Genomic DNA, 11,514 nt, shown 5'->3' on the forward strand with positions numbered 1-11,514 from the left:
ATATTTTTCTTTAAAGAGAGATGAAGAAAATATTTACTACCTTATTAAATCAAAAGAAATATGTAATTAAAAAGCAATCACTAGCTTCAGAGCTGCAATAAGCCTTTTTATTAGGTATTAATAATTTTATAAGGTACTGGATTGCTGGAGGGCTAGGACCATATGAGTTAGTAATAAACCATCTTGATGCATCATGTTCTTTCAGTCTTGCCAATGAGACATTTGCTGTGCAGGCACTATGCATGAATGTTACATATCCAAACTAAAGCAAATGGAAATACCCTGCTTATCCTAGAACCCCCTTACCAGACTTGGTAAATCAAAATTGAGGGCACTGATTTAAAGAGAAAAGGTATGTTTTGCTGTGTGTTCACATGATGAAAATGTAGCACACAGTAATGTTGACTCCTGGTAGAAGTCTGGTAGATAAGCCTAACACTTTCTAAATGCAAGAGGGGGTATGAGAGCTTGTTTTCTCTGTTGGTTATTACTGCCACTCTTGCTAGAGCAATATATATATATACACAGTACACTCAGATGATACCAGTGTCATATGGCACATGAAAACCAGTGAGATTTCATATTAAGCTCTAATTCTCACCCCAAAAAAGAGTCACAAATTGAACCATTCCAATACTAGATTCAAATATGCTCTGTGTAGTCCATTATTGCTGACAGATCCTGGGGAAAAACAAAAACAAAAACAAAAAACAACTATTGAGAACAGATCCCATTCCTCCTATCTTTTCCACTCCTCTGACGCTGAAGGCAGATCTGCACATGTGGGCCTTCCTTACTCTGAAAACCATCTCCTGGTTTTCCAATGGGATTATGGCCCTTGTATCCAAATCTGTTAGCAAGATGACATCAATGAATTTGAAATGACGTTTTGATGTTAATACTTCTCTAATTAGTAATGTTTGAAGTAGCTCTACTAAACCAAGCACATATCCTAACCTCAAGCCAAAACTCAATGCAATCCTTCTTTTGAAAAAATAGTTACCATTATTTTCTTTGTCAGCATTACCTTCCTGAACACAAACCACAGCTCCCAAGGAAGAAGATAAGTAATCTACAAGCACCTTCTTCTTTAAAATAAAATAACCATGTATAAATTTGGTCCTCAGAATGTTTCTGCAAACATTTTCACCTTGGACTCAATAGGTTCAATAACATTTTCAGCTTCTACAACCAACTTACCAATATCTTGGTACCATGAAATGTCCTTCAGAGCAAGAGAATTCAGTAGCAACTCCTGTACCTCCAAATCACTTTTATGTGTGGGAGGACTGTAACACCAACATCAAAGAACCAAAAACTGCATTTTGGACTTTCCATTATGGCAGCAGGTGGGACGCTCTAGGAAAGTTCCCTCTTAGGCTTTTCAAGTTATTTTCAAGTTGATATATTTTCTATTCTATGAATAAATCTTTCCAGGACTGTGTTCATAATCTGTTTAGCAATAAAAACTCACTCAGAAAGGTAGAGAAACAGAATAGACAGTGTAGCTGAGTTTAAATAGTATCAGATCAAGAAGACTACGTATATATGCAAAAAGAAAAAATAAAAATAAAAAAAATAAATCAAAGCTAAACAAATCTGACTGACAGAAGTGAAAGGAAATGATAACCTGTCTGCTGTGCAGTCACAGAAAACTACATTTTGATGGGAGTAGCTGAGGGTAATATGAATTATAGACCAGTTGGCATATATTTTTCTCTCCTTTGCTGTGGCACAAGTATTCTTCCATTAGTTCAGCTTTGGTAGATGACCTTTTTGACATATAGTCTTTATTTGCTTCCTTGTTTGCATTAAGAACAGAAAGATTTATCATCTTTGTACCTGTTGTTTTTAGAGATGAGATTATTTTTTTCTCTTTCAGAAATTTGGTTTAGATGTGGCCATTTTGACTACAGACAAAAATGAAGCAGTGAAGTACGTGAAAGAGAAAGTGACCCACCATCCATGACATCAGGTTTGCATAACTGACAGATTTTTGTAAGACATGGAGAGTCAACAATCTTGAATCAGCTAGATTACATGTAATTGTACAAAGCATGGCATACTCTGGTAAGTGCACTTTGTTATTAATAATTTCTTAACCTATATACGTTTTTGAATGGATTGTAAATGAATATTCAAACCACATATATACGAAGATTATCATCTCAGACAATTAATCACTTTGCCAGGTTACAAAACCATGTATGAATGCATATGAAGATGTGCTCTGCAAGTAACCACCAGTATAATTACATGACAATCATTGTGGCAAACCATACACAGTTGTTTAAACCACTGTATATGTTTTTTCCATAAAAAGAAATACAAAGGAAAATTAGATTTTATTACTGTGCCTTTCACCATGTTATGTTACACTACAGAAGTGCTCGTTTGATGTCTAAGTCATCTCTCCTCATCTTTAGATGTTTTGTGGCATTATTCATATTAATCATTAAGACTGTCAATAATAGAAGGGATTATTATTGTTAAAAATACTTAACAACTAGGCCAGAGGCAAGATCATTTTCTGTAATCGTAAGAAAGAATTTACTTTCACTTTCTGAATTCTCAAGTTCATGACAGTCCTCTTTAATTCAGTTTCTCACAGAATTGCAGTAGCTCTTCAGCAAAGTTCGGTTTTGAAATAGTATGTATTAAACTTTATCTGTTAGAGAACAGGCTGATAAATTACTACTTCTACTACAGCATGCAGTCCCAGAGAGTCCCAGAGTTGTCGTAGTGACATGATTCATTCAGCTTCCTTGAGTTCACAGGGCCTCTCTATCTTCAGAGATGAGAATGGCCTTCAGATTTGTGAATGACACCAAGACGTGTGGTGCAGATGACACAATAAAGGGAAGGGATGCCATCAAGTGGGACTTTGTTAGGCTTGAGATGTGGGACTGTGTGAACCTTCTTAAGTTCAACAAGACCAAATGCAAGGTCCTGCACCTGGTTAAGATCAGTCCCAAATATCAGTAGAGACTGGCTGACGACTGGATTAGGAACAGCCTTGAGGAGAAGGACTAGGGAATTTTGACAGATGAAAAGCTCAACATGAGGTGACACTGTACATTTTTTAAAGTCTTGTAAGCCAACTGTGTCCTAAGCTTCCTCTAAAGAAGCATGAGCAACTGGAATAGGGTGATGATCCTCCCTGTGCTCCATTTTCGTGAGACCACACCTGGAGTACTGTTTTCAGCTCTGGAATTCCCAAGTTAAGCAGGACATAGAGCTGTTGGAGTGAGTCCAGAGAAGGTCACAAGCATGCTCGGAAGGCTGGGGTACCCCTCCTGTGATGACAGGCTGTAAGAATTGGTATCTTTCAGTCTGAAGAAGAAAAGTATCTGGGGAGACCTTGTTGCAGCCTTCCTAAGAGGGGGTCTACGGGAAGATAGGAGGGGGAGTTTTTATCAGAGAGTGCAGTGACTGGACAAAGGATAACAGTTTAAAATGTAAATAGGGTAGATTTATATTAGATATTAAGAATAAATCCTTCACTATGCAGGTGGTGAGGCACTGGCATAGGCTGCCCAGAGAAGCAGTGAGTGACCCATCCCTGGAAGGTGTTCAAGGCGAGGTCAGATGGGTCCCTGGGTAGCCTGATTTGATGGGTAGCAGCCTTGCCTATTTCAGGGAGTTAAAACTACATGATCCTTAAGATCTGTTTCAACCCAGACTATCATGGGATTCTATGATTTGCCTTCAAAGGCCTGACCTGGAGTGTTTGAACAAAGTACCTTCAATCTCAGATGATCATTATCCATCTGACCTCTTTCAGAGGATCTGCAAAGTTAGCCGGCCTCCTCATTAATTGATAACAAAGCCTGGATAAGTATCTCAGATGTGCAGACATCTATATATGGTCAGACAAAACTTCCTCTGAGTGAGAGATTCACAGACATGATAGCTATCTTGAGACTGAAGTCACACATAACTGGATCACTTTTTTTACAGTACAGGGAAATACACAGCATTGCTTTTGTGCTCTCTGCAATATTACCCAGGGAGTGAAGAATGAAACTGAAGAGATTCTGTTATTTAATCACTGTTGTACTCTCTTTCTGGAACAATTATGACAGTATTGGCACAGCTTAGTTTTTTACTGGGTCAACTACTTGGCAAATATTATTTGGTAATAATTGCACAAAACTGTAAACCTTATTGGAACATTCATATTTCCTGATACTAAATCTGTGCAACTAATTTGACTCATTGCACTGTACAGATGTGGAGAGAGCTACATAAGTGATACCTGTCTTCTTCACATTCTAGTAAGCCTACTTATGACTAAAACCATGTAGCAATAGAACTTACTGGTAGATTCAGTCATACCACAAACTACCACTTAGTCTCAAATAAACTGTAGAATTTGACGCAATAATTTCTGCTGTGGAGGAAGTTAACTCTTTCTTGTTCAACATAAACTTTTTTTTTCTCTGTATTATCGGGCTGATCATGCCACATGTTTGTGAAAACAAGAGAAAAGCTACATAGTTCTTTTCCAACATGTTGACAAGTGAAAAGTTTCAGAGGTTCTCCCCAGCCATGGTTCATATTTAAGCATCCACAGAATTTTTTTCCTGAGAATCACAGACATATCCTTGATAAACAGGAACAAATAAACAAAGTGAGTCACATGTAATTGAAAACAAAGTTTATGATCCCTAATTAAAGCCAATTATAGTTTGTAAACCCTAATTCCATATCCTTAACCTGCTTTCTGTGATTTTTTTAAAAAGTACCTCTAGCAATTTTATCATTAAAAAACACCCCCTGCCACCCCCTCGAGAAAGAAACAGCACTGTTAGGCAGAGTGAAATGTTCCTTCATTGTTTAGATAGTATATGTAAATCTCTTTCTCCTGTATAATAATTAAAACCATTGCAGGCTGGTCATCCTTCCTGGCCGAACACCCTGACATCCTTCATTTATAAGGACCACTAGATTTACTCATGACTATTTTGAAAACCTCTTTAACAACAGCAGAAACAAAGTGTGCATATAATACCTTAAGAATTTTCTTTTAGTGCTTCTTGTCACAATTTACTAGATACCTTTTGTGATTTAGCAAATCAGCCACATTAGTCCTCTCACAGCTGAAATATTTGCAGATAGATGTATATATTATCATTACTAACTAGCTGCTACTGCTAGTACCAATAACTGAGAACAGTGTTGTCCTCTGCAAAGTTCAGACTAGTCAAGAGCTTTAAGGCTTCAGATAATCATAGTCACAGGTAGATAAAGTGTGAGGATATAGCATGACACTTCGTGAAGATATAGCAAGACTCTTCTAGCCTAGAGTGGTTCAGATGAAAACACAGGCACAAACACTTTTAAGAAGTTTGCCCTCAGAAATATCATCAAATGGATTCCAGTGATATTCTGAAGAAGACCCATTTTCACAGACCAGAAACTGTGAACTTCATGCTAAATAGAACCAAAGACTTATTTACAAACATACACTTGCTGCTGAGAATGAGAATAATCTTAGAATAGTTTCTTCTCCCTACTTCATTTCTTTTTTCAATATATTTGTATAATGGGCAGCAGATAATAATGGCAAGTAATAATTAAAGTAAGTGAGGTCAGGGAAGATGACAGTAGACAATAGTTGACCAAAGAACAGCAATTCTGCTACATTACTACTTTGAGGTTTAAGAATTTGTTTTTGTTCCATGTTGAAATGAAACCTGAAATGTTCTATCAGTTGTGTGTACTGGTGGGATGAATGTGTCACTTTAATAGTTGGGTGGGGAAGGGATGGGGCAGGCATGTGCAAGACCCAAGTGCAGCTTCCTGCTCTGCCTGATTCAGGACAGGGATATTCCATCCTACACCAGGGATTAGAAACTGTTTCCTCCACATGTTCATTCAGTACCGTATTAACCAGCTCTGGAGACTTTCCTTTGCATCTTCTCTCTCTTACTACAAAATAGGATAATTCAATTCAATGTTCTGAGAATCTCTGAGAAAACTTTTATATGCTATTTTGGATTCCTCTGCTTTTACAACCTGCAAGAAAAAAATGATTACTGTTTAAAAAAGATCAAAATGGCAAAGGCATCTAATCATCCTAGGTGCATCTGAAGGTAGTTGTTGCAGTGTGTCAGCTGTAGAGTGCATGTTATGATAAAACTGTGGATATGCTGTGTAAGTTCCCATAAATTCAAGACATGGATGCTGAAAAATTGGAAAGGGAACAATGAAAGGTAACCACAAGAATTAGGAGCACAGAACTTGCAAGGAGAAACTGAAAGAGCTGGACTAGTTTACCCTGGGGAAAGGGAAGTTGTGGGATTATCTAGTAGAAGACTACAAATGCCTAGAGGAGAGTTTCAATGGAGACAAACTCAATTTAGTAGCCTCAGACTTTAATAAGAGGCAAAGGACACAAACTACAATTTGGGAAAGTCAGACCAGACATCAGGAAAAATATTTTCTTTCATTAGGATAATAGTGCAGCACTTGAGTGGATCACCAGAAAAGTTCTATCCTTCATTAGATGTTCAAGACCTGGAAAGGTAAAACCAAAAACAATCTGATTCTGAATGGAGTGTAATCTTGCACAGAGTGAAAGGCTGGACTTGATGATATTTAGAAGTCTCTTCCCACCAATATCTCTATGATTCTATCAATTTGGTACTTTCTGTGGTAAATACAAGAGAATACTCAGTTGAAAAGAGAAGAAAAAGTAGTATTTAATGCAGAAAGACAACACTGAGCATGGTGATACTATGCTGAACTACCATTCTGAACCTTCAAAACGAAGACCTCTCAGTATAGAAAGCTTCTTTAGTTGTGCTCTTGGGATTCTGTATGCTATGTATATTGGGATACTATAGTATCATGGATATAACTGGAAACCTTCAAATGATTCACAACAATGGCGTGACTTGGAGGACAGGGAAATGCCCCATGTTCTTCTCTCTCTGAGATTACCACAATTCATCCAGCAACTTGAATCATCTCTGTTATTTTCAGTACAACCTGCTGTGTCTGTTCGGTTATTAGATTACCAACATAAATGGTTAACCAGGAGAGGTGAGGACTAGTAACACCCTCTTTTAGCTTAGGAAAGTAGAAGATGCTTGATGAGAAATGCTAAATTGGTCTGGATAGTCCGAAGTGTAGCCTGACTCTACAATCTCTGTTATTTCACAAGGGATTACTTGGCTTCTTGAATCTGAGAGCTGCTAGCAACCCCTCTTCATAGTAGGATGAGATCAGTGCATTATATTGCTTCCCTGCTCCCACCTTGCACAACACATGCTTAAATTCCTGAAATTTGAGATCAAATAAATATTCCACTCAAAGAAGTGAGCAGAGGTGTAACACTTAGCTACCTAATGTGAAGACACTACTCCACAAAAGACTGGGATAACAATCTAAAAATGATCACACTCGAGGAGTACAGTGCTGGGTCTTAGCTCAGTAGCAAAACAGTCACATCAGCAGAGCTATAACTGATCATGCCTCCAAATTTATAAGTGCTAAGCTATTAAGGGATCTATTAATGCTCTGACATCTCAGAATGACATTTCTGACCACCAGATGTCTTACAAAAACCCTTGTTTGGACTTTCTGCTGGAGGTTGAAGGCTGAACCATACGATCTTCAAGTATATAGATAAGTTTAGGAGTTAGGAATGCATCTAGGTCATAGTGGAACGTTTTCAGCTGACTCTGAAACCAGTTCAGGGCTATTGTTTCAAACCAGTCGTGATCATCCAAAATGCCATTCATCTAGCAGAAAAAGAGAACACAGAAGATGCAGGCAGCATGAATGATCTTAGCAATCTTTTCCTCTGTCTTGAACCACAGCATTTTCCTCCTGCTCATGAAACTAATATCTATGTTGATGCCTATCATCATGTACACATATATCTATTTACCCATTTATTCCATGAGTCCAGTTATATATTTGTTATTCATTTGTTCTCACTGAGGCAGCTGCTGTGTGTTAGGTTGGTCTCCAGAGTGTTAGGTGAATTACCATCCAAGGAGTTTATCTGTGTTTCTGAATGTTGAGTGCAAACGTCATGAGAAAGCCACAAGATTATCCTTCATGTTATTGTAGTTTGAAATAGGTTGTCACTGTGGCTAGTATTTGTGACTTTCTGTAAGAATAAACCACATCTGATAAAGATGATAATCACTGCAGTACTAGAAGGTTAAATGAAAAGGAGAAGGATCAGTGAGTCATGCCATCAGGGGAAACGGTTCTACCCATTTATTTTGTTTTGGTACTTGGTGCTTCTCAAAAATGTTCCAAGATACTATACAACTTGAAAAATGACATTTTGTGTGCTGTGGAGTGCTCTTCATCTCCCACTGACAGATGTGATTATTGAGGAAACAAACACATAACGTTTCCAAATTTGACTATAAATCTAAGGCAGCAAAAAGACTGCCTTACTCTTCCCCTGTAGTACAACAGCAGGAAATACAACACAGATAACTGACTTTTCCTTCTCCCATCTCCTAGCAAGGCTAATCACTCTAGGAACTTCTTGTCTATCTTTTTTTTGCTGATCCTTTAAGTCAGACAAACTTCACACCTGGGTGACCACTCCACAAACAGCAGCTGCTTGTTCCATTTTTCTTTCCACTGGAAAGCAACAGATCCCATTTTCTTTTATTTCTTTCCAGGGAGATAGCTACCTTCTTGTACAAACGGAAGGCAAAATTAATAGCATGTGTTTTTCTCAAGGCAATAAACCAAGCAAATGAGGAAAACCTACTAATCTTCCTTAATTTGCAATTTGATTTCATCCTGTATTTTAAGGTCAGGATTCCATGGTCTTCAGAGAAGTTACAGTGATACATGTTACAGATGTATGACAATTTAGTCCACTATAATTACCATCTCTTCTAATTGGCTCAAAATTTCCATGTTTAATTTAAACCCTTTCCTTCCTTTACTCTGCAGCAGGCTCTAGAGCCTGCTAAAATCAAGGTCTCTCTGCAAAGCTATTACATATTTTGGGGAAAGTTATGGATGCTTCATCCTGAAGTTTGTATAGACTAGTTCAATTTCTTTTGGAGCCTGCTGTAAAGGAGTAAAATAGGCTGAACTAGAATATGAATGATGTTTGCTGCAGATCTTTCCATCTCCACCTGTACCGTGTTTTCTTGAAAATGTATATAGCAGGAAAATTAGTTTCAAACAAGACCTCTGAACTTCTGATAGTATTTGCTTTTTAAAAATTCTTCTTTTTACCTAAAGTGTGGTGAATAATAAAAAGGTGTTGGCTACATTCTATCCTTGTAATGTGAGTAGTATGCTTGCACAGGGCACCTTGCATATTCAGTATTCACTTAATTTCCCCTCTGAATTGACAGAGATTTACTCCAATCTAGCTCAGTACAATCGGTGTAAGTTTAACTCTATTTTGTCTCAGTGAACTGCAGGGTTTAGTTAAATTAGTCAAGGAGTAAGTTATAATCTGTCTGAAGGAGTGGCTGCAAGGTTGGATGATCTTTCCTACTGAAAATTCCCACAAGTCCACTTTGAGTTCGCATAGTGCAGACAGCGCATCACACACCGTGAAGTCTAGCTATCTACAATAACCATACTCATTCTCACTTCAGAATCCATCTTTCCCATGCCCTCAGATAGTTCCAGATACCTTTACTTTATGCTGTGATTATGTTATCTGTGTATGAAATCTTGGTCCTTGTTTCTCTAGAGGCTAGGAAAGTGAGGAATAGCTAACCCAGGTCTAAATGGTGAGTTAGATTCAGTCAGCAACCATCATGGCGCACAGAGGCAGTCAATTCTACACTGACTAAATAGATTCCTAACTGATAGTTTTGCTTTTCCCTGTTGAAATCTTATTACAATGCATACTAATCACCACTCACCTGTGGAGAACAGGTTTTCCTTGGAAAGCAGTAACTGGATTTCCTATTACTCTTAGACTTTAAAAACTCTAAATCATAAAACTCAGTACTCCATAACTTCAATCCTTCTAAAAAAGAATTAGCTTTGCTATGTAAAATAAGCCACTAAAGACCCCTTGTTCATTCTGTACAAACTTGCAAGTGTACATGTTACATTATCACAATGTCTTTGGGGTAAATAACACTTGGGTTTCATGGTAAGAACTAATCTAATCAATCTGGCCTGTTTTGTTAGTTAGACTGATGATTACTCAGGAGTTAGTAGACAAGCAGAGAAAATACAGTACCATAGTATTACTGATTCTGTAGGAGAAAACTCAGTTATTTCATAAGACTTGTTACCTGGATTGTCAACAGCCAAGAAGTATCTTTTTAGCATTGTAACTGCAGTTTCACTGTTTTCAGAATTAATTTCTGGAGAGGGATGGTAAATTACTGCTGATGAATAGAAAATTACTACTGAGCAATTTTTTTCTTCTTCATTATGATCTTAATGGTCCATGCAGCAAAGGGGACTGCATGCCTAGGAAGAGTTTGCATAATGAAGTACTGATACCTCTCATGTAAATTCTAAGGAATGATGAGTAAATCCATTCTTGTAATTCCACTGAGTGCAGAGGGCTTTGTTTGCAAACATCGACATCTCTGGTTCAGATTTTCCAACAGTTTAATTGATCCATAATAGATCACTGTAAAATGTTTTACCCCTTCACTTTCTACTATTTTCAGTCTACAGTAGCAGTACCCTCTTGAATTGATTACTGAATTATATTAGCCTTTTGGAAAATTATATAAATTCAATGTGCATTACACAAAAGGCAGAAGTAAATGTAACTCTCATTACTGGGCCTCCTAAAGAATTGTACAGAAAGGAGAGAAGATTGAAGAGCTGCTCAGTAAATATGGCAGTGGGAAGAAGCCCCAAGCCTCTATGAGTAAAGGTTTTTCTAATGTCAGAGATAAAATTGCAGGACTGAACTGATGTATAAGTACCATCTGTGAAGTTCAACTGTCCCTCATGACAGCTATTTCTACATAGTTCATGAGCATATGCAACACTTAAATTGCTAGCTGCCCTAAGGAAGTGGATGCTCTTGACTGCTCTTCATCAGACTGTTTCCATATCTAGTTTGACTGAAAGTTATGATTTTTGGGATTCATAATTTATAGTTTTTCCTCTCCTTTTTCATCTTATAAGGATTCTCCTCCAGCTTACCTTGGACTGCAGGGCTGAAAAAGTGCAAATTCAATATTGTTATTTGAAGTTTTACCAGTCTTGGCATAACTATGTGAATCACAAGGATTCATTCTACTCCTGCGTTGTTTTAGTGCTAGTATATGACCCACACCCAAAACTTTATAATCAGGAGGAAGGAGGAAATCCCTACTTATGACAAAAATGACAGTAGGATATTCTTTAGGGGAAAAACCTGCTTTCTTCCATCTTGACTTTTTTCACCACACATACTGAAATTAGAAAAGCACACGGTTTTGGTAAGAAGTAATGCCTGAATACAGGAGTCATGGGTCTGATGTTGTTGGTATTCTATGGCAAGGAATGGCCTTGGTGATCTAAAATGCCAGGCAGTCTATCTCCTCTCTG

This window comes from Cyrtonyx montezumae, unplaced genomic scaffold (assembly GCF_038088225.1).
Source record: "Cyrtonyx montezumae isolate F1298 unplaced genomic scaffold, pur_monq_1.0 scaffold_0, whole genome shotgun sequence".
Lineage (NCBI taxonomy): Eukaryota > Metazoa > Chordata > Aves > Galliformes > Odontophoridae > Cyrtonyx > Cyrtonyx montezumae.